General features: G+C 42.4%; 3 non-coding genes across 3 annotated transcripts; 1 reads left to right on the top strand and 2 right to left on the bottom strand.

The window, feature by feature from the left end:
* The first annotated feature begins 16,246 nt into the window (after positions 1-16,246).
* TRNAL-CAA (transfer RNA leucine (anticodon CAA)) lies at positions 16,247-16,351 on the top strand. The gene is made up of 2 exons: positions 16,247-16,284; positions 16,307-16,351. It is a non-coding gene; the product is annotated as a tRNA-Leu (tRNA).
* Positions 16,352-16,788: 437 nt separating this feature from the next.
* Positions 16,789-16,860, bottom strand: TRNAQ-CUG (transfer RNA glutamine (anticodon CUG)). The gene has a single exon. It is a non-coding gene; the product is annotated as a tRNA-Gln (tRNA).
* A 2,274-nt stretch (positions 16,861-19,134) lies between these two features.
* On the bottom strand, positions 19,135-19,216 carry TRNAL-AAG (transfer RNA leucine (anticodon AAG)). Its single transcript has one exon. It is a non-coding gene; the product is annotated as a tRNA-Leu (tRNA).
* Between the last annotated feature and the right edge of the window lie 19 nt (positions 19,217-19,235).

Here is a 19,235-nt window from a genome sequence, read left to right as displayed (position 1 = left end):
CCATTAAAATAGTAACAAAATGCCCATTACATAGGGTTGTTGTATTGAGGAGCAACTAAAAATTGCTTGCTCCTTTCTGAAGTATAGAGAGACTAAGAATCCTACAGTGACCCAGGGTCTTGGAGTCCCACAATACTCGTTGTCTTATCATGCAGTAGACCTCCAGCATTTTTAAGTTGCTTTCTTATCCCTTGCTTGATGTCTCCTGCTTTTCTTTGAGATTTTCTCAATATTGTCCTGCTATCTGAGCAATACGGGCTTCTGCTTCCAGACCTTACTTGATTTTTATTTTATTTTTTCAAAGTGAAAGTACGTTTATTAAGAAAGTAAAGGAATAAAGAATGGCTACTCCATAGGCAAAGCAGCCCACATCATCACTTTAGAGTTCCCCTCTGGTCCTCTTCCCCATGGGACAAGAAGTCTGAGGGACTAAGTGCACTTGCCAACCCCAAACCCACATCCACCTTGCAACCATACTCTGAGTACCCAGTCGTTCAAATTCCAGTACCAAATAGCCCTAGCCCATTTCCAGAAAAACATAGCGTACTTGGGCCAGGTCACACAACAGTCCGGTCTTGGATTGAGATTGGGTCAACAATGCAATTTGTAAGAATTAAAGGATATGTCTCCTTTCGTTTACTCCAAAAAGGACTAATAAACATTACAATACAGTGCAGAAATATGAGAGATATACACAGGTAGATAAAGCTGCCCTTCATCTTCCCCCTTACTTGCAGGATGCAAGCCTTGAGTTTGGCTTTGTTTTTCAGAATTGATTGTGTTTATCTTACCAACCCTTTATAACCTCTGGAGGCAGGTGACCTGGGGATAAAGAAAGGTAGAACAGGCAGGGTGCCTTGGCTCATGCCTGTAATCCCATCACTTTGGGAGGCTGAGGTGGGCGGATTGCTTAAGCCCAGGAGTTCAAGACCAGCCTGACCAACATGGTGAAACCCCGTCTCTACCAAAAATACAAAAACTCGCTGGGCATGGTGGTGCACACCTGTAATTCCAAGTACTCTGGAGGCTGAGTCTGGAGAATCATTTGAGCCCGGGCGGGAGACAGAGGTTACAGGGAGCCGAGACCGGGCCACTACACTCCAGCCTAGGCAACAGAGCGAGGCTTTGTCTCAAAAAAGAAAAAAAAGGAAAAAAATTTTTAAAAGGTAAAACAAAATAGATGAGTTGGGTAGAACAGAGTGGGAGAAAATATTTATAGTTAATATATAAATTTTATATATTTATATATTAACTATAAACATTTAATTTTTAAATTATATTTAAGTATATTTATTAAATATATAATATAAAAATATATATTTACTATATAAGTATATTTATATAAAATATAAATATAGACAAGATTTCATGGCCTCAGGGCCCAGGCTGCTTCCTCTGGAAATTTATATATAAATATATAAATATACGTATATATTTAATATATAATATATATTATATGATATATAATATATTATAAATGTGTTATAATTATATATTATAAATATAATATATAAATATATATTAAATATACATTATATATGATATATTACATATAGGGATTATAATATACATTATATATTATATATATTTTATATGTGGGGATTACAGGCATGAGCTACCATGCCCAGCCCCTCTTCCTTAAATGTTTACTGACTTCCCTTCATCATCCAGATTTCATGGAATTTTGATTTGCTTAATTTACCTGTTCATGTTAATTTCTATTACTAATCCTAACCTATATTATTGCACCAGTGTGTCAGTTTACAAGTATTTTTCAAAGAATCGGTAACTGTGCAGCCTTCCCATTAGTTTCTCTATTTGTACTTTTTAACTGATTTCAATACTACCTCAAGGAATAGAATCATCCTTAAAAATTCTTAAAGAAGAAAATGCTTTTCATTCTGTCACTTTTTTTTTTTTGAGACAAAGTTTTGCTGTTGTTGCCCAGGCTGGAGTGCAATGGCACAATCTCGGCTCACTGCAACCTCTGCCTCCCAGGTTCAAGTGATTCTCCTGCCTCAGCCTCCCGAGTAGCTGGGATCACAGGCATGCGCCACCTCCCCCGTTAATTTTGTATTTTTAGTAGAGACGGGGTTTCTCCAGGTTGGTCATGGTTGGTCTTGAACTCCCGACCTCAGGTGATCCGCCCACCTTGGCCTCCCAAAGTGCTGGGATTACAGGCTTGAGCCATCACACCCAGCCTCATTCTGTCACTTCTTACTCAGACATCTTCAAAATTTCATGGGTTTTTTGTTGTTGTTGTTGATTTGTTTGTTTTTGTCTCTGGGACATGGTCCAAATTCTTTAGTATAAAGGCCTAATCAAATTCTTATTAATAGGTGCAGTAACTCATGCCTGTAATCCCAGCACTTTGGGAGGCTGAGGTGGGCGGATCCTGAGGTCAGGAGATGAAGACCAGCCTGGCCAACACAGTGAAACCCCATCTCTACTAAAAATACAAAAATTAGCCGGGCATGGTGGCGCACACCTGTAGTCCCAGCTACTCAGGAGGTTGAGGCAGGAGAATCGCTTGAACCTGGGAGGCGAAGGTTGTGGTAAGCCGAGATAGCACCACTGCACTCCAGCTTGGGCAACAGAGCGAGACTCTGTCTCAAAAAAAAAAAAAAAAAAAAAGATTATTAATAAAATATACTGTTTTAAGGCCAGGCACAGTGGCTAACACCTGTAAACCCAGCACTCTGGGAGGCTGAGGCGGGCAGATCACCTGAGGTCAGGAGTTGGAGACTAGCCTGGCCAACATAGGAAGCCCTGTCCCTACTAAAAATACAAAAATTATCCACACGTGGTGTTTTGTGCCTGTAACCTCAGCTGTTCGGGAGGCTGATGCTTGAACCTGGGAGGCGGAGGTTGCAGAGAGCCGAGACTGCGCTTTTGCACTCCAGTCTGAGCGACAAGAGTGAGACTCTGTCTCAAAAAATAAATCAAATAAAATATAGCGTTTTAAAATGAATTCCTTCCTGCCCACTCTAAACCTCCCTGCCCTAAGGGAACGAGTGACTTTTACTAGTATTGGCCAAATCCAAGGGACACTTTTCGGTGTTCATCTTAACATCTCGAAGACATTTTATGTGGAGTCCTAATTAGGGAAAAGGAGTCAGGCTGGTGGGAGCAGGGGAAAGCAGAAATAAAGCAACTAAGCGATAGGTCTGCTTTTTTTATGGCCCATGGCACATGGCCCTCCTGCACAGACAACTGTACATAACTCACAAACTTCCTGCTTACCATCAACTGCCTCAATTTATCAAGCACCTTGGCTGACAGAAGAATGCGGGTTAAGCTTCCTGCTACCTTAGCATTTTCAGTCAGTCCAAGTTCCATTGTATAAAATCCCTAGCAATTCTTTGTTTCTTTGTAGTCAGCTTCTCTTCTCTTGATACTGCCTGTTGTCTCCCTGGCAACGTATTTTTCTACTTTGTCTAATAAATCTGCCTTTCTTTACCTACAACTGTCTTCATAAATCTTTTCCCCCCACACCACAGGCCCAGATAGTCATCACTTACCTGTGACATTAAAATGTCACTGTTGATCCCTCCCTCGTTGGATCATTCTTCTTCCAAGCAGCAAACTGAGTGGGACCTGATAAGGCCTAAAGTATTTCTGCTTCTTCTATCTCCTTCTGTCTTATCTGTCTTTCACCAACTGACCCTAACCTTAGTCTGGAAAAATAAAAAAAACTATCGTAATAAATACAAGAATACAGTACTTAAGAAGCCAGCATATAGATGAGACAGAATGGGAAATGGAGAAAAGGACGAAATATCAATAAGAATTTAGCATTAATATAAGGGCCAGGTGCGGTGGCTCACGCAGGGTAATCCCAGCAGTTTGGGAGGCCACGGCTTGAGCTCAGGAGTTTGAGACCAGCCTGGGCAACATGGTGAAACCCAGTCTTTACCAAAAATACAAAAAATTAGCTGGGTGTAGTGGTGTGCACCTTTGGTCACAGCTACTCGGGAGGCTAAGGTGGGAGGATCCCTTGAGCCCAGGAGGCAGAGGTCGCAGTTAGCTGAGATTCCACCACTGCACTCCAGCCTGGGTAACAGAGCCAGACCCCGTCTCCAAAAAAGAAAAAAAAAAAAACAAAAAAAAAGAATTTAGTACAAGATGCAGGAGAAATTGCAGGTTGGTGCCCTATACATTCGATAAATGATCGTGGAATAACTGGCTAGCTATTTGGGAGAAAAAAGATCTCATCTCACTTCTTATACTGAACTGTATTATTGATCAATGAAATTTTTTAAAGAAAATTAATCCGGCTAGGTGTGGCGGCTCACACTTGTAATCCCAGCTCTTTGGGAGGCCGAGACGGGTGGACCACGAGGTCAGGAGATCGAGACCTTCCTGACTAACACGGTGAAACTCTGTCTCTACTAAAAAATACAAAAAATTAGCCGAGTGTGGTGGCAGGTGCCTGTAGTCCCAGCTACTCGGGAGGCTGAGGCAGGAGAATGGCGTGAAGCCAGGAGGCAGAGCTTGCAGTGAGCCTAGATTGTGCCACTGCACTCCAGCTTGGGTGACAGAGCGAGACTCTGTCTCAAATAATAATAATAATCCATAAAAATTCTAGGAAAAAGAAAACTGATTTTTTTAAAAAGCACTTGTCATCTGGAAGATCTTTGTAAATATGACCCCACAGAAGTCACAAATGGATAAATTTGATAATACAGAATTCAAAATTAGATGACTTCTAATAAAAAAAACTTTCTAAACAACTGAATGATAAAGGAAAATTTTGGGGAAAGACATTTTTAGCAAATAAAACAAAGGATGAATTTCCTTGAAAGACAAAATATTTCCACAAATAAAAGCAAAAAAAGAGAGAAGAAAAACGAGCAAAGGTCATAAACAGATGGTACAGAGAACAAATGGTCAATAAACATGTGAAAAGAGGTGATGTTAATTTTAATTTATGAGATTAGCAAAGACTTAGAACTTTGACAGTATTCAGTATTGATGAGAATATGAGGAATTCCAGTACACTGTGGAAATGTAAATTGGGAGAACACCGTTGAAAGCAATTTGACAATTGGGCCGGGCGCAGTGGCTCACGCCTGTACTCCCAACACTTTGGGAGGCTGAGGCGGGTGGATACCCTGAGGTCAGGAGTTTGAGGCCAGCCTGACCAACATCGAGAAACCCTGTCTCTACTAAAAATACAAAATTAGCTAGGCGTGGTGGCGCACACCTGTAATCCCAGCTACTCAGGAGCCTGAGGAAGGAGAATTGCTTGAACCCGGGAGGCGGATGTTGCGGTGAGCCGACATCACGCCATTGCACTCCAGCGTGGGCGACAAGAGCAAAACTTCATCTCCAAAAAAAAAAAAAAAAAAAGAAAGCAATTTGACAATCATTAAAAAATTTTAAATGCACACACTCTTAGAACTTTCTACTCTGCTTCTCTCCCATCTGGACAGAGGTGTTTGATTATACAAGGATTGCCATTACAGCATTGTTTGGATTTGTAAAATACTGGGACCAACATCAATATGCTCCAACAGGGGATAAGATAATAAAAATATTATGCAGGTGTACAATGAAATGCTATGGAGTTTCCAAAAACAAAAGCAAAGAATAAGGAGGAGGAGGAGGAAGAAGAAGAGGAAGAGGAAGTGGAGGAGGAAGAAGAAAAGAAGAAAGGAGAAGAACAAAAGAGAAGAAGAAAAAGAAGGAGGAGGAGGAGGAGGAGGAGGAGAAGAAGTAATAATCTACTAATAGGGAAAGCTGTCTGAGATTTATTTACTCATTAATTTATTGAACAAATGTTTGTTGAGTCTCAACTATGTGCCAGTCTTTTAGATTCCAGGACACTGTGTGGAACAAAACAGACAAGGTTGCTGGGGTCATGGAATTACTTTCTAGAGGAAAAGATGGATGATAAGCAAACTAAGCAATAAATACATGGTATGAAACATGCCATAAAGTGAAATGAATCAGAATATGGAAGATGAAGAGTGATGGTTATTACTTTATATTGGGTCATCAGAGTGGAATCTCTCTGATGAGGTAGCCAAAACAGAATCTCTCTGATGAGTGTACAGTCTCAAGTGTGCATGTCACTGGGCATTTATCTCAGAGAAATAAAAATGTTTGTTCACCTAAGAATCTGCACAAAACATTGTTCATAATAGCCAAGCCTAGAAAGAATTCAAATGTCCTCGAACGGTGAAGAGTTAAACAGTGGCACATCCATATTGTGAAATGCTACCCAGCGATAAAAATGAATGAACTACTGAGATAGGCAACAACTTGGATAGATCTCAAGGGAATTATGCTGAGTAAGAAGAGTCAATCTCAGAAGGTTATGATTTGTACGATTCCATTAATAACATTTATTTACTTATATTTATTTATTTATTTATTGAGACAGTTTTACTGTGTTGCTCAGGCTGGAGTGCAGCAGGACAATCTCGACTCACTGCAGCCTCTGCCTCCCAGGTTCAAGTGATTCTCCTGTGTCAGCCTCCCGAGTAGCTAGGATTAAGGCATGCACCACCATGCCCAGCTAATTTTTTTTTGGTATTTTTAGTAAACACAGGTTTTCACCATGTTGGCCAGGCTAGTGTCCAACTCTTGACCTCAAATGATCCACCTGCTTCCCAAAGTGCTGGGATTACAGGAGTGAGCCACTGTGGCCAGCCCATAACATTCTTGAAATGACAAAATTATAGAGATAGAGAACAGATGAGTAGTTGCTAGGCATTAGGGAAAGAGAAGGGAAGGAGGTGTCTGTGGCTATAAAAGGGTACCCTGAGGGATCCTTGTGATGAAACAGTTTTGTATCTTGACTGTAATGTTTGTTGTTCCTATGTGATATTTACACATGCAATAAAATTGCATAGAACTAAACACACACGAACACATGAGTGTATGTAAAAATGGTGAAATCTGAGTAAGATTGGTGGATTTTATCAATAATAATTTCCTGGTGTGATATTGTACTACATTTATGCAAGATGTTACCATTGGGAGAAACTGAGTGATGAGTATGCTGGATCTTTATTTTTATTTTATTTTATTTTTTTGAAGACAGAGTCTTGCTCTGTCGCTCAGGCTGGAGTGCAGTGGCGTGATCTTGGCTCACTGTAACCTCCACCTCCTGGGTTCAAGCAATTCTCATGCCTCAGCCTCCCAAGTAGCTGGGATTACAGGCTTTGTGCCACCATGTCCAGCTAATTTTTGTATTTTTAGTAGAGATGGGGTTTTGCCATGTTGGTCAGGCTGATCTTGAACTCCTCGCCTCAAGCAATCTTCCCGGCTCTGCCTCCCAAAGTGCAAGGATTACAGGAGCGAGCCACTGTCCCCAGCCACTGGATCTTAATTATATCCTATAACTGTATGTGAATCTACAATTATGTCAAAATAAATTTTTAAAAAATTCTGCAATCACAACATCAACGACTTGTCTTTCCCAGCCAGCAAAGCCCTATGTTTTGCTCTTATTGATTGGATTAATCCCTGTGGATAGAGAAATTCATGTGCCAACTGGCTTAAGTTTGGTTATACTACCTATTCCTGAACCAATTACTATGGCAAGGGAACTGAGATAATGCTCACTAGTCTATGCATCAAGACCCACTGAAAAATGTAATTGTCATTAGTCGTTTAAATATCATTTATTTTTGAACTGGTTGTGTGCTTCCCAACATTTAGCTATATTCTATTTCCTGGGGATAAAATCTTTGAAGACAGTGGGAGGGAAAGCTAATCTGACCCATTCTTTCAAACAGCAAGGGATTGAGGATTTCCTTGATTTTGACACAGGCATTTGAATATGAGCAGACTATACCTGGTAAACACACTAGACAAGATTCCTGCCCTTATGGAGCTGACAGGCCACTGGGGGCTGGATGGAGGCAGGGATGGTAGCTGTCTCCAAGATAGTCACTATCTTAGAGACATCTCATATGCACATGACATTGGATCACCAAGATATGTAAGTTGGGTATCATGGCACATGCTTGTAGTTCCAGCTACTTGGGATGCTAAGGTAGGAGGATTGCCTGAGCCCAGGAGTTGGAGGCTGCAGTGAGCTATGATCACACCACTGCACTCCAGCCTGGGGGACACAGTGAGATCTTCATCTAAAAAAAAAAAAACGCCGGGCGTGGTGGCTCACACCTGCAATCCCAGCAATTTGGGAGGCCGAGGCGGGCAGATCACCTGAGGTCAGGAGTTCAAGACTAGCCTAACCAACATGGAGAAACCACGTCTCTACTAAAAATACAAAATTAACTGGGTGTGGTGGCACATGCCTGTAATCCCAGTTATTTGGGAGGCTGAGGCAGGTGTATCACTTGGGGCTAGGAGTTCAAGACTAGCTTGGCCAACATGGCAAAAGTCTGTCTCTACTAAAAATACAAATATTAGCCGGGTGTGGTGGCAGGTACCTGTAATCCCAGCTACTCAGGAGGCTGAGACAGGAGAATCGCTTGAACCCAGGAGGCGGAGGTTGCAGCAAGCCAAGATTGTGCCACTGCACTCCAGCCTGGGCAACAGAGCAAAACTCTGAAGAAAAAAAAAAAAATTCTCTTCAAATATAGTCACATTGGGGGTTAAAATTCCAAAACATGAGTTGGGAGCTGTGTGTATGTGGTGGGCAGAGTGGACAGAACTTGGTCCATAATGATGTCCAACTACTCTACTATGCAACTCCATAAAAGGGGAGTGGGCTCACTGAGGCCATCCTTCCAGCCATTCCCTGACAAAAGCATGAGGATTGTCAATAAAGAGCAGCCCAATTGCCAAATGGACATATTCTGAGTCGCCAGTCAGTGCCAGGTGTAACAGAAAAATCATCCCAGTGAGCCCTACCTGTTGGGCAGTTTGTTATACAGTATGAAATAATCAGAACAAGGACTGGTATTCAGTTATTAATCAAATCAATATGTGGTTACTAATTGTGACAAGTGCTATGAAGGACGAGACAGGATGCTATGAAAAAGAATAACACAGTGGGTGGGAATGGCATCCCTAACTAGTTGCAAGGGAGAAATAATTGAAGGACCTAGAGATGTTGGGCCTGAGGAAGATTTCAATGCTTTTGTGAGCTCTGGAACCATTTCTCTTCCCTTTTTGAGCTAAACTCCTTGAATAAGCAGGTGCCTCCGCTTTCCTTCCACGTGACCACTCCCTCCAGATCAGCCTCTCATAAAACTTTTCCCATCTTCCTAGGTCACAGCAATTTTTCCCTTTTTAACATTGTATTAGGCTGTGCCTGCACTGCTATAAAGAAATACCTGAGGGCCAGGTGTGGTGGCTCACGCCTGTAATGCCAGCACTTTGGGAGGCTGAGGTGGGCGGATCACTTGAGGTCAGGAGTTTGAGACCAGCCTGGCCAACATAGTGAAACGCGTCTCTACTAAAAATATAAAAAGTTAGCTGTGTGTGGTGGCACATGCCTGTAATCCCAGCTACTTGGGAAGCTAAGGCAGGAGAATCGCTGGAACTTGGGAGGCAGAGGTTGCAGTGAGCCGAGATTGTGTCACTGTACTCCATCCAGCCTTGGCAACACAGAGAGAGACTCCGTCTCAAAACAAAACAAAACAAAACAAAACAAAAAAAGAGAGACACCTGAGACTGCGTAATTTTAAGAAAAGAGTGTTAATTGGTTCATGATTCTGCAGGTTATACAGGAAGCATAGTGGCAGCTGCTTCTGCAGAGGCCTTGGGAAACTTCTGGTTTTTTTTTTTTTTTTTTTTTTTGAGACGGGGTTTCGCTCTTGTTGCGCAGGCTGGAGTGCAATGGCGCTGTCCTGGCTCACACCACACCTGGCTAATTTTGTGTTTTTTTAGTAGAGACGGGTTTCACCATGTTGATCAGGCTGGTCTCGAACTCCTGACCTCAAGTGATCCACCTGCCTCGGCCTCCCAAAGTGCTGGGATTACAAGCTTGAGCCACTGCGCCTGGCCTAGGAAACTTCTAATCATGGAGGAAGACAAAGAGGGAGCAGGTACGTCGCCTGGCTAGAATGGAGGAAGGAGGCCCCACCAGACCCCACCTCCAATATTGGGGATTACATCTCAATATGAGACAGATATCCAATTTGAGTGGGGACAAATATCCAAACTATATCAAACATTTTTAGAGTTTATGCTGTAGAGCATTTAATTGACATTAAATTATAAACTGTCTCATATTGTTAATTTATTGAAGTAAAATATACATAAAGTGCACAAGCCTTCAGTGTATAAGCTAATGAATTGTTACATGTGTGTAGCCACCATCCAGATCAAGAGGAAGAATATTTTCAGCATCCAGGAAGGCTCTCTCGTGCCTCTTTCCTTCAGTATCCACTCCCAGAGGTTACTTAGAAAAAAATCACTATTCCAAATTTCTAGAAGGATTGATTAATTCTGCCTGTTCTTGAACTTCATATAAATAGATTCGTATCATAAGCACGTACTGGGTTGTTTTAAGTTGTTGTCTGTTGTTAATAAAGCTGCCCTGAACGTTCTGGTGGTATATGTCTGTTCATGGACAAATGCCCTCATTTCTAGGATTGGAATTGCTAGTAGGCATACGTTTAGTTTTTTAGATAATGCCAAAGAACGTTCCATAATGAATGTGCTAATTAACACTTCTAGCAGCAATGCATGAGAATTCTAGTTGCTGCACATATTACACCAACACTTGGTACAGCATATGTGTTTTAAAATATTTTAACTGTTCAGGTGGATTTGTAGTGGTATCTCATTGTAGTTTTAATTTAAATTTTATATTTCCCTGGTAATCAATGATACTGAGCACATTTTCAAATTTTCTTTTGCTGGAGTGCAGTTATGCAATCATTACCCAGTGCAGCCTCAACTTCCCAGGCTCACATGATCCTCCCACCTCAGCCTCCTGAATAGCTCGGACTACAGGCACACACCACCATGCCTGGCTAATTTTTTTTTTTTTCTAGAGATGGTGGGGTGGGGGTAATCTCACTATGTTGCCCAGGCTGGTCTGTAACTCCTGTGCTCAAGTAATCCTCCCACCTCCTGAAGTGCTGGTGGCATTACAGCATGAGCCATCATCCCTGGCCTCATATGTTCACTGACTATTTGAATGAGTCTAGTGAAGTTCCTGATCAAGTCTTTCGTCATTAAAAAAAAACTATTTGTCTTTTTCTTGTTGATTTACAATAGTGCTTTGCATCTTTAGGATGAGTCCTTTCTCGGGTATGTATTTTGCAAATGTTTCCTGCAATTTGTGGCTTCCATTTTTCATTTTTTTTTCTTTTTTCTTTTCTTTTTTTTTTTTTTTTTGAGACAGAGTCTCGCTCTGTTGCCAGGCTAGAGTACAGTGGCACAATCTCAGCTCACTGCTACCTCTGCCTCCTGGTTCAAGTGATTCTCCTGCCTCAGCCTCCTGAGTAGCTGGGACTACAGGTGTGCACCACCACACTCAGCTAATTTTTGTATTTTTAGTAGAGACAGGGTTTCACTATGTTGGCCACGATGGTCTCGATCTCTTGACCTTGTGATCCGCCTGCCTTGGCCTCCCAAAATGCTGGGATTACAGGCGTGAGCCACTGCACCCAGCCTCCATTTTTTATTTTCTTAATGCTGTTTTTGGTGAATAGAAGTTTCTAGTTTTGATGAATTTTATTCATTGACTTTATTGATTTATTTTTAAAATTTTTACATTTATTTATTTATTTATTTAATAGATATGGGGTCTCGCTGTGTTGCCCAGGCCAGAGTGCAGTGGCTGTTCACAGGTGCTATCATTGTGCACTATGACCTCAATTTCCTGGGCCCAAGTGATCCTCCCACCTCAAGCCTCCTGAGTAGCTGGAACTACAGGTGGGTGCCTGGCTAACCTTTTTTTTTCATTTTGGCTACTCCTTCCTGATTTTGAAATCTTTGTGTACCTTACGTTCATTAACATATTCTCTTTCTAGAAGCTGTACTTTCCCTGTCATACTTAGGTGTATGGTCCATTATTAATTCATTTTTGATTTTGGTGTGAGGCAAAGGTCCAGATTTAATTTTTTTCCCCAATTGGTCCAGCACCTTTTATTGAAAAGTTATATCATAAATTTGTAAGTGCATTTATGTTTGTTCACCTCATTTTAACCACTACGTCCAAAAAGGAGAAAATAGGTGCACTAATGGAAAACCAATTCACCAGATTTACTTGTTTTTTTTTTTTGGACAGAGTGTCCCTCTGTCGCCCAGGCTGGAGTGCAAATGGCATGATCTTGGCTTACTGCAACCTCCTGCCTCCTGGGTTCAAGCAATTTCCCTGCCTCAGCCTCCCGAGTAGCTGGGACTACAGGTGTGCACCACCGTGCCTGGCTATTTTTTTGTATTTTTAGTACAGATGGGGTTTCACCGTGTTGGCCAGGGTGTTCTCAAACTCCTGATCTCAAGTGATACGCCTGCCTCAGCCTCCCAAAGTGCTGGGATTACAGGTGTGAGCCACCGTGCCTGGCCTACTTGTTCTTTTTAACTAATTATAAAATTTATAACAACTCATATGTTGAAGTGATTTTAACAGCTTTAAAAGATTTCTGTGGCATTATCATTGACCTGTTTTTACTTTGTCTCAGTGATAGCTTTGTAGGGAAGATTAATTTTTCCTGAGCCCAGCAGAGAGAGGTGAGACTGATGGACATAAAAATAATATACTCAAGAAAATGTATTAATCAATAATGTATTTTATTATTAGAATACATCCATAAGAATCCTTTATATTTATGCATATGCTCTTCATGAATCTCTTCTTGTGGATATATTTATTTACTTATACATTTGTTAATTCAACGTATATTTATTGAATAAATTTTTGAATATGGTAATATACATTCATATTTATTATCATTATTATTATTATGAGACAGAGTTTCATTCTGTTGCCCAGGGTGGAGTGCAATGGCACCATCTCAGCTCACTGCAACCTCTGCCTCACAGGTTCAAGGGATAAGTAGCTGGGAATACAGGGGCCTGCCACCACGCCCATCTATTTTTTGTATTTTTAGTAGAGATGGGGTTTCACTATTTTGGCCAGGCTGGTCTCGAACTCCTGACCTCAGGCAATCCGCCCGCCTTGGCCTTCCAAAGTGCTGGGATTTGGGGCGTGAGCCACCGCACCTGGCCTCATATGTATAATTTTTGGTTGAATTAATATTTATAGTTTTCATCATTATGACTTTGTAATATTTTTCACAGCTGAGCTACATGGTATACCATAATTACCTTCTTTGACAACCTTTTGTTCTTCCTGGGATTAATAATTGCCTCCTGTTCTTTGCTTACTTTTCTAAATATTTATTCCTAATTCAATACCAGCTTTCAGAGACTATTTTCTGGTCAAATGCATGAGGCAATATCTCAGTTCCATTTTCCCCCCTTGGAAACAACCGTCGTTTAGCCCTCTTTCTTCTATTCCACCATAGACTGATTGCCTTCTAGGCTGGTAGCTCAGCAAGTGCCCTGGAATTTTTTCCTTTACCTTTCTCCTGTGTTAGATCCCTAGTCACTGGATTTCATATTTCCGTTGTCTTAGTTTAGTTCCCTGTTTAGTGGACAATTCTCCAGAAGCTTTCTGAGAAAGGATACATGGGAGATAATGTCCTGAAAATGTCCATTCACATTTGATTGGTAATTTGGCTGGGTTCAGAAATCTAGTTGTGGACACTATTTTCCTTTATTGAAATGATTTAGAACGCATTGCCTCATTGTCTTTCAGCTTTTGGTGTTGGTGTTGCTGTGGAGGAAAAAAGATGTCATTCTAATTCATAATCCTTTCTATGCAATCTTTTTGGTTTGTTTTCTTTCTGGAAACATTTAGGATCTTCACTTTATTCCTCTGACATTTCGCGATGACAAGCTTTCTTGTGGGGGTTTGCCACATGCTGTGCAGGGTAGTTGGTGGGCCTTTTAAATCTGGAGATTTAAGGTCTTTCGTTCTGAAAAATAATCTTATATTACATCTTTTTTTTTTTTTTTTTTTTTTTTTTTTTTGAGACGGAGTCTCGCTCTGCCGCCCAGGCTGGAGTGCAGTGGCCGGATCTCAGCTCACTGCAAGCTCCGCCTCCCGGGTTCACGCCATTCTCCTGCCTCAGCCTCCCGAGTAGCTGGGACTACAGGCACCCGCCACCGCGCCCGGCTAGTTTCTTGTATTTTTTAGTAGAGACGGGGTTTCACCGTGTTAGCCAGGATGGTCTCGATCTCCTGACCTCGTGATCCGCCCATCTCGGCCTCCCAAAGTGCTGGGATTACAGGCTTGAGCCACCGCGCCCGGCCTATATTACATCTTTATCTCCTTTATTCCACTTTCTCCTTCTCTTTTCCCAGAATCCCTGTTAACTTGTTGGCATATCTTCTATTACACACCCTTCTGTTTTCTTATCAATTCTCTGCCATTTTCCATCATTCACCCCAAACTTTCCAGATTTCTACAACCTTATTTAAAAATTTTAGGCCGGGCGCAGTGGCTCACGACTGTAATTCTAGCACTTTGGGAGGCTGAGGCGGGCGGATCACCTGAGGTCGGGAGTTCGAGACCAGTCTGACCAAAATGGAGAAACCCCGTCTTAACTAAAAACATAAAACTAGCCGGGCGTGGTGGCGCATGCCTGTAATCCCAGGTACTCCGGAGGCAGGAGAACCGGTTGAACCTGGGAGGCGGAGGTTGCTGTGAGCCGAGATTGCGCCACTGCACTCCAGTCTGGGCAATAAGAGCCAAACTCCGTCTCAAGAATAAAAAAAAAAAAAAAAAAGAAAATTTTAAAACTCTGGCCATTATAATATTATTAATAATATTAAGAGCTCCCCCCTCCTTTTTGTTTCATGAGTGCAGCGTATCTTCTCTTACTTTCCCAAGGATTAATTGTAATTTTTTAAAAATCCAGGTTCCGGCCGGCGCGGTGGCTCACGCCTGTTATCCCAGCACTTTGGGAGGCCGAGGCGGGTGGATCACGAGGTCAGAAGATCGAGACCATCCTGACTAACATGGTGAAACCCCGTCTCTACTAAAAATACCAAAAAATTAGCTGGGTGTGGTGGCGGACGCCTGTAGTCCCAGCTACTCCGGAGGCTGAGGCAGGAGAATGGCGTGAACCCTGGAGGCGGAGCTTGCAGTGAGCTGAGATCGCTGCACTGCACTCCAGGCTGGGCAACAGAGCGAGAGTCTGTCTCAAAAACAGAAACAAAAACAAACAAACAAAAATCCAGGTTCCTCCACTGTATTTGTTTCCTCTTAGGTTCTTCCTGCCCCCTTCTGTTGGTATTCATCCTTGTCTTATTGTAGAAATGTTTTCACAACCATCTGATTATCCTTGGTTGTCGTACATATTTTAAGTAAGGCACAAAACACCTGATTCTGGAAGCTCTGTGGACCTGGGCCAAGCCTGTAGACTGGAGAGTCTTTGGGGATTCTATGGAGACCCAGCCATTTCTTTGGGAGACCCTGAAATACCAGTGTTTGTCGTTGGTTTAATTTTTATTTTTTCCTCGTAAACTGACTTGGATATCTCATCTGTCTTTCTTTATGTCTGGAAAACTTTATCTCAGTTTCCCTTGACATACTCCTTCAACCTCCTGGGAGAGGTAGTGGGAGGGGAGATGAGCCTGTTTGACTAGTTCTGGGAATGTGGTGAGGGAAGAGATCTGGGGATTTCGGCTCTGTGCTGACATTTCCTTCATGCTAATCTGGTTTTGCACCCCTGCACTTCACCCTCTTTCAACTCCTGACCAAGTTAACTCTCGTTACTCACATCGGCAGTCATTCTTCATGTTCAAGACCCCATTCATCCCCCAGTCTCCACTAACTCTCCTGCTTCACTTCCGGTCTGCATTGGCTTGCTCATTTCTTCCCTGCTGAGCTCTTTGGCTTGCTAAGCAGCATCTCCGGAACAGCCCCCGTGCTATATGTTGTTTCTTGTGCTGGATGTGAGTTTTTTCTTGTCATGCTATGTGTTCTTTCTCGTTCAGGGGAGAGTCGCGGCTGGGTTGTTAGGATGCTCGCGCCCCGTACCCGGGACGTGCAGGGAAGTGTAGAAGGGGGCGAGGGGCGAGAAACGCTGAATTCTAGCCTGAAATGAGAGGAGAGCCTCGCGAGTTGAGTTACGGTTCCTGATTCCATTTAGATAGAACGTTTTGTTAACTTGTAGGAATTTAGGAATTTCCTTTTCCATTTCTTTCATTAAACCGCGAACGTAGTAATGACTTACACTGGTTGCACATTCATTACAATTGAAGATTATATTGATTTGCGAGCGTAAGTGTCCCAGGTGTCAGGATGGCCGAGTGGTCTAAGGCGCCAGACTCAAGCTTGGCTTCCCCGTGTTGAGGATTCTGGTCTCCAATGGAGGCGTGGGTTCGAATCCCACTTCTGACACATGAATTTTGTTCTCCTTCCACTCTGCTTTCTCAGCCATTTCTGTGTTTTCATTCTCTCTACTTTTTCTATCCTAACTAAAATTATACACTTTCAATGAGGTCTATCCCCTTCCTTTTCGGTCTTGTTCGCTGTTTAATAGTGAATCACGTTTTGCTCTGCTTTGGTCAGTTCGTTAAAAGGCGCATTCATTTACTACATGAGCACTCACCCAGAGGCGTCCTGGGAGGAAACCAGACTAGGTGGGAGTAGAAAGACATGTATGCAGACTCCACTATTACTACTGGCCCTGAGCTCATAGGTTATTGGGACTGCAGATTACATGTTTTTCCTCATGGCCAGACACCATCAAAAATCTAAGTGATGAAACTGAAATTGAAAGCAGCAAGGTTCACGCTCAAGTTACCGGAAGCAGGGCAAAAATAGAGAAATATGAAAGGTTCCACCGAGATTTGAACTCGGATCGCTGGATTCAGAGTCCAGAGTGCTAACCATTACACCATGGAACCCTCCTTAGCAGAAGCCGAATACTCGATCCACCTGGGATCTCTCTTTTCTTCTACTTACTAATTGATTTAAAGTAATTTGGCAGCGGCAGTTTTTTGTTTTGGAGTGCCAAACACAGGGATGGGAGAGGGAGGGCTCACATACTGTTTCCACTGCGCCTTTCTCCCAGGTTTCTTTCCATCCTTCGGGGCAGCGCAGTATACTGATCTGGGAATATGGTTATTCCTGGAGATTTTTCTTCCGTTTCCAGCCCACGAAAAGATAAATTGAATTTTAGTCTCACGGTTTGAAAGGCAGAAAAGAGAGAAAAGAAAAATATACTATCTACTTTCTACAGTCTCATTTATTCATCGTACGATACCTACAGATGCCTCTAGAACAACCTCCGAGTATCTTGGCACTGCCCCTCAATTGTAACCATGGGCTTGAATTTTTAAAATCTGTCTCCTGCATTCCTGCAAAATGCCTTAAGTGCAGGACTGAGTCTCACTCCTCTTTGATAGCCCACGGTCTGCTACTTTGTAGAAGCTCAATCAATGTTTGTTGCATGAATGCATAAATGAAAGAATGAGTGAATGAATGAACGAATGAATGAATACTCAGTGGGACAGCCCAACTTAGACTTTTGGGAGACTTTAGACTTCTTTTTTGCCTTCATTCGCTAGGCTAAATTTTACAAGTTCAAAAGGGAACTCCTCCTCCTCCTCCTATCTTCCTCCTATCTTCTTTCGCCTTTCCAGGTCCCGGCTCCCAGGTGGACATCTTAGCGTCCAGATGGCCCCACAAATAGGTGTCCTTTAGTATGGATGACCAAACGAGGATGTAATAGTGCTGGACGTAGTCATTTATTTTTTCAAATCTTAACTTTATTAAGATAACATGGTTCTTTACCTAGTAACTGTAAGAACAACATAAAACAGACCACATACAGGTATAAATTACTACTTTAGTCAATCTTAATATTAATTATTGGTCAATTATGCTTTTTTTTTTTTTTTCCTTGAGATGGAGTCTCGCTCTTTCGTCCAGGCTGGAGTGCAGTGGCGCATCGGCTCACTGCAAGCTCCACCTCCCGGGTTCACGCCATTCTCCTGGCTCAGCCTCCCGAGTTGCTGGGACTACAGGCGTCCGCCACCACGTCCGGCTAATTTTTTGTATTGTTAGTAGAGACGGGGTTTCACCATGTTAGCCGGGATGGTCTCGATCTCCTGACCTCGTGATCCGCCCGTCTCAGCCTCCCAAAGTGCTGGGATTACAGGCGTGAGCCATCGCGCCCGGCCTAGGTCAATTATGCTTAATGTGACTCTCTAGTCTCTCAAGACTGAATTGCTAAGAAACCCTGGAATCATTTGCTGGTATTCATCCTTTCATTGTATCTCCAACCAAGCAAGATGCCTGTTACAAAATATCTGCTCAATTAGTATGTATTGGATACATCTTTTGGAAGGTGAGGAAGGAAGCAGTGAAATTAAAAGACTTCTGGCTAGACGACTGTAAAGTGCTCCTAAGCATCTACCCACCTCCCTGCACACACAAACTCTCCATTCTATTTCCTCGAGTCTCCTAGCCTTAAAAGATGGTCTAAACTGCTCCAGATCCGGGTAAATAACGGATCAAGTCCTTCTTCCCTAAAACAGGTGTCATTCTTTTTATTCTATGAGCCTGCACCTTATTTCTTAAAAAAAAAAAAAAAGAAAAAAAAAAGAAAAGAAAAGAAAGAAAGAAAAAGTAAAAAGGAAAAAGAAAATAAAAAATGGTTACTGTTTAAGATAATATCAGAATCTCAAAAGCTAACTCTTCAACTGTGTTCAACTAAGGGCCTTAAACTGCTCTCTGAGGACAGGTGAAGGGGGAAAGGCTGTAGGTGTCTGGTGACTGTTTCGTTTGTTGGTTCGTTTGTTTTTTCAGCCTTAGCACATTTATCCTTGGAGAAGACAATGGAAAATAGGGCAGATGAGCGTGCGTGGCTTATTTATTCTTGAGTCTGGAGTTAAGAAGGTTGTACTTTTTCCGTAGAATTGCCCATGGTTGGTTCACAAATCTTGCAAAGTGAATGAAAACACATGAAGGCCACTGAAGGGAATAACTAGGGTAAGAGATTTCTGAACTCCTAAATCGAGAAACAGTTGGGCACTGTTTGGGGGACTGTACATATGGGTGTTACCGGTGGCCCCTTGGGAAACAGAAGAGGAACCTACCTCACTTAGGAGGCAGTGAGAACTGCCCACACAATACTTGAAAATGGACCTCTGCTGGGTCAGAAAAGAAACTCACTCTGGCAGCGGTGGGATTCGAACCCACGTCCCCGAAGAGACTGGAGCCTTAATCCAGCGCCTTAGACCGCTCGGCCACGCTACCGCCCGCAGGCCGTGTCACC

Source organism: Macaca mulatta, chromosome 4 (genome assembly GCF_049350105.2).
Source record: "Macaca mulatta isolate MMU2019108-1 chromosome 4, T2T-MMU8v2.0, whole genome shotgun sequence".
NCBI lineage: Eukaryota > Metazoa > Chordata > Mammalia > Primates > Cercopithecidae > Macaca > Macaca mulatta.
The sequence above is the reverse complement of the archived record's forward strand: the minus strand, read 5'-3'. Positions and strand labels throughout refer to the sequence as shown.